The sequence below is a fragment of the Chrysochloris asiatica genome, unplaced genomic scaffold (genome assembly GCF_000296735.1).
Source record: "Chrysochloris asiatica unplaced genomic scaffold, ChrAsi1.0 scaffold00201, whole genome shotgun sequence".
Taxonomy (NCBI): domain Eukaryota; kingdom Metazoa; phylum Chordata; class Mammalia; order Afrosoricida; family Chrysochloridae; genus Chrysochloris; species Chrysochloris asiatica.
Genome location: NW_006408719.1, coordinates 4491303 through 4496127, shown reverse-complemented (window position 1 = coordinate 4496127; position 4825 = coordinate 4491303). Strand labels below are relative to the sequence as shown.

Genomic DNA, 4825 nt, shown 5'->3' with positions numbered 1-4825 from the left:
ACACTTAGCAAGTGTTAGCAATATATTTAATCTATAGCAGCTGGTATTAGCTCCTGTCTGGGTGGTGGAATATTATATGTAATACTTGCAGCTTGACCACATGGCCATGATTGTTGTCCCCTCTTGAGTAATGTAGGCAAAGAAAGCTATCACCCCTAGGAAAAAAGAGGATATAAAAGGCAAAAAAAAAAAAAAAATTTAAATTAAAAAAGTAAAAAGAAAAACTTAAAAAAAAGTTACAAATTAGTGCAGTAGTTTTTGCTGAGAAGATAAATGTGTGTGCACACTTGACACCTTCAGGGATGGGTGGGGGTGTCTACTCACACAGGCAGCCTCTCTGGTCGTCACTGTGGAAGTGCACAGGCAGAGAATGAGAAAGGAGTGGAAGAAAGATTGTTCAGACATTTTTCTCTGGTGATTGGTTTTGTCTCTCCATATCCACAGTGCCCTTTTCCTTTAGGTGGGTTTTTAACAGGTGCTGGGTTTACACACTGATCTTGTATATAGTAGTTTGCATTGGTTCTTGCCTTTTATGTTGGGGTTTTACAGGGTGCAAATACAGCTTGGCTGGATGGCCAGATTTGCTGTCCCTTCTTAGATAAGGCAGGAATAAAAGCTCCCACCCAAGTAGGAGAGCCAACTTTCATGTTAAAGCTAACTGTCAGACATCATAAGAACCCGCTGGAGGATTAGCCTCTGGACTTTCACCTGGGTCTTTCAGCTATTTTGGGCTGTGGGAAAATTGTGCCTTGTGTGTGCAATGCTGAATCCTTTTTGTGGGTGCACTTCCACCCATGTGAACATGCCCAGGCTGGGCAGAGAGGATGTGACAGGGCAGAGACCGTAGTTGAAGAAAAAATAGCAAAATCAGAAAAAAAAAAAAAGTGCTGAACAAAAATTTTCAAAAGTCAGTTTGACAAGACAAAGTCAAATACCACAAAGAAACATGCAAAGATTTGAAGTTAGAAACCAAAAGGGAAGAACACTCTCAAAATTTCTCAAGATGGGGAACTGAAGAGAAAATGCAAGCCTTGACTTTAAATATTGAAGGATTCTCTGGGAAAATTATTGAATGATGCAGAAAGCATCAAAGGAAGATTGAAGGAATACAGAGAATCACTGTACCAAAAGGAAATGATTGATGTTCCACCATTTCAAGAGGTAGCATATGATCAAGAGTAAATGATACTGAAGGAGGAAGTCCAAGGTTCATTGAAGGAATTAGCAAAGAACAAAGCACGAGGAATTGATGGAATAAAAATTGAAATATTTCAATTAATTGAGGCGGCATTGGAGGCACTCACTAATCTATGCCAAAAAATTTGGAAGACAACTATCTGGCAAAATGATTGGAAGAGATCCATATTTGTGCCCATTCCAAAGACAGTTAACCAATGAAATGTGGAAATTATTGGACCGTATTTTTTATATTCCATGTGAGTAAAGTTTTACTAAAGGTAATACAGACATGACTGTGAACATACATTGACAGAGAACTTCCAGAGATTCAAACAGGATTTAGAAGAGGGTGTGGAATGAGGGATACTATTGTTGATGTTCGATAAAACTTGGCTGAAAGCAGAGAATCTCAGAAAGATGCTTACCTGTGCTTTATTGACTACACAAATGCTTTTGATTATGTGTATCAGGCTATGGGCAATATTGTGAAGTATGAGTATTCTGGTACACTTAATTGTGCTCATGAGGAGTCTGTGAATAACATACACCAAAAGGTAGTTGTTTGAACAAAACATGAGAACACTGAGTGGTTTAAAATTAAGAGAGGTGTGTGACAGGGTTGTATTCTTTCACAGTATTTATTCAACCTGTTTTCCAATGCAGATAATCCAAGAATCTGACTTGTATGAAGAAACAAGTGGAATCAAGATTGGATTAAGATTCATTAACAACATGTGATATGCAGATGATATAATATTATTGGCTGAAAGTGAAGAGGCATTAAAATATTTAATGGTGAATATCATAGGTCACAGTTTTCTGTATGGACTGCATTTCAATGCACAGAAAGCAAAAATCCTCACCACTGGATCAATAAACAATGCTCTTATCAATGGAGAAAAGATTGAAGTTGTCAAAGACTTCATTTTGCTAAGATCAACCATCAACATTCATCAGTCAATAATCAAAGGAAGTATTTGCATTAAGCAAATTTGCTGCACAAGACCTCATTAAAGTTATCAAGAGCAAAGATGTCACTTTGGGGAGTAAGGCACACCTGACCTAAGCTATGATATTTTCAATAACTTCATATGCATACAAAAGTGGGACAGTGAATAAGGAAGACCTTAAAAGAATTGATGTATTTGAGTTATGGTGTTGGAAGACAATATTGATAGTACCATGATTGCCAAAGAACAAATAGATCTGTATTGGAAGAAGTGCAGCCAAAGTCCTCTTTGAAAGCTGAATTAACAGCCTTTGTTTCTCATACTTCAGACATATTTTCAGGAGGGAACAGTCACTGGAAAAGGATATCATGTTTGATGAGGTGAAGGGTTGGAGAAAAAAAAAGAAGAACCCCCAGAGAGATAGGTCAGCACTGTGGCAGCATTAATGAACTCAAATGTAGCAACTATTATGAGGTTGGCCCAGTACCAGGCAGTGTTTTGTTCTTTTGTGCATAGGGTCACTATGAATCAATACGGACTCAATAGCACCTAAAAACAACATATATAGGACATTCCAAAGAAATATTTTGAAACTCATTGGGAAATTCGTCAAAGTAAGAGAGTACAAGATCAACATATGAAAATCATTCAGATTCCTCAATATTAATAAAGACAGGTCTAAAACGAAATTAGGAAAACAATACTATTTACAATCACCAACAAAAGAATGAAATCCTTAAGAATAACTTTAACCAGAGAAACATAACTACTATACAAAAAAAACAAAACAAAAAAAAAAAACTGAACAAATACTACAACAAGAAAGCAAAAGAGATTTACAAATTGGAGCAATATGCTATGTTCATGGATAGGAAGGCTTAGCATTTTAAAATGTCAATGCTACCCAAAGGAATCTACATATATAAAGCAATCCCAATCCAGATTCTAACAATATTCTTTAACGAGATGAAAAACATAATCCAAGCTTTATTTGGAAGGAAGACAGACCATGGCAAAGCAAAGCAGTGCTTAAGAAGAACAAGGTTTGAGGCCTCCCACTCCCTGATTTCAAATTTTACTACACAGCCACAGTGTTCAAAACAGCATGGTATTGGTACAATGAAAGATACGTATATCAATGGAACAGAATCCAGAATCCAGAAATTAATTCCTCCACAAACAGAAAACTGATTTTGAATAAAGCTCCAAAATACATTAAGTATGAAAGAGATAGGCTTTTCAACAAAAGTTGCTAGCAAAACTATAAATCAATTTGCATAAGAATGAAACAAGATCCATCTCTCAAACCATATACAAAAACTAAATCAACATGAATTTAAGACCTTAACGTAAATAACAGAACTTTAAAGATTATCAATTAAAGTAGGAACAAACGTAAGGGCTTTAATAAATGACATATTCAGACAATCAAACGTGGCAAAAACAAACACAAACAATAGAGAACAAAATAGATAACTGGAACATACTAAAAATTGGAAACTTATGTGCATAAAAATATTTCACCAATATGGTAGATGTGGCAGTATTTTTACTGACATTTTATGTTATATCGTCAGTATTTGAAATAAAAATGGATGCAAGTTTTGGATATATATTTGCAAGGTCAGCATTGGACACAGCTGCCCATTCTACTAAGCTGCCAAGACACAAAGTTGGCATCTCAAAAGCTTCCCTGAGAAACATGTTACTTTTCAAAATGGCAAGTGAAACATGCAACATGGTGGCCCCCAAAATCTTTCTAGAGCATAATGTTTTAATGAGTGGAGTGAAGAATAATTTTGGGAGTGGCATCAATGTTGCATTGGTAAATGGAAAGACAGGAGAAACTTTAGACACTAAATATTTCAGCATGCGGGAAGGAAATATGACTCCATTGATTGAGTTCTTGAAGAGATACAAGATGAAACAAGTCTTAATGGGAACATTTGATGATGGTGCCCCCAAACTGAATAACCAAGTGGTGTGGCTCATTTCTCTAAAACTTGGTTTTAGAGATATCTGTGTCTTTTATAGTGGGAAAGGCATTAAGACAAAGAGCCTTTTAAAGCAGCACATAAAAAACAAGAAAACACAGACAAATATGAAGGATGGCAAGAAGTCATAGAAATAGAAGGATGCATCACCCAGAAGCAAGACTAAAGGAATCATGAGGATATTTGAAGGACATGCACGTTCACTACTAATGGGAGAGCTGTCATCAAGAAACTTCATGCACAGGGCAGAACTTGATGGTGGATAGGGTAGAGGTGCAATGAAGTTCTCTGTCAACAATACCACAGAATACCAGGTGAAGCAAGTTCAGGGCAGAGCTCCAAAACTCTGAACCACATAGGTAGAAATATTTTAAAAGTTTGAAGGCTTAAAGCTAGTGAAACGTGTACAGAAGTAAGAAATCTCATATTTAGAATCTGCCGAGCTCGGCGGCCTGGTGCTGACAAGTTGGGGAAGAACAAGCAAGCACAAGTGGGGGAGCAAGCAGACCAGCCAAGGAATAATGCTGTGGGAACCTCGGAACTAAGATGGACAATATATGTTGACAGCAAGAAGCTGAAAGAGGATATTAAAATCACACTCATATTGGGGTACAGATTTTTTTTTCTTTCTTTTCTTTTCAACTTCCTCTCCCTTTTCTGTAATTATAGACTACAGTATCCAATCTAGTTTTTGTTGTTGTT

The 4825-nt window shown here is 36.6% G+C and overlaps 1 pseudogene; it reads left to right on the top strand.

Moving 5' to 3' along the window:
• Positions 1-3657: 3657 nt before the first annotated feature.
• LOC102827832 lies at positions 3658-4289 on the top strand (annotated as a pseudogene).
• Positions 4290-4825: the final 536 nt, after the last annotated feature.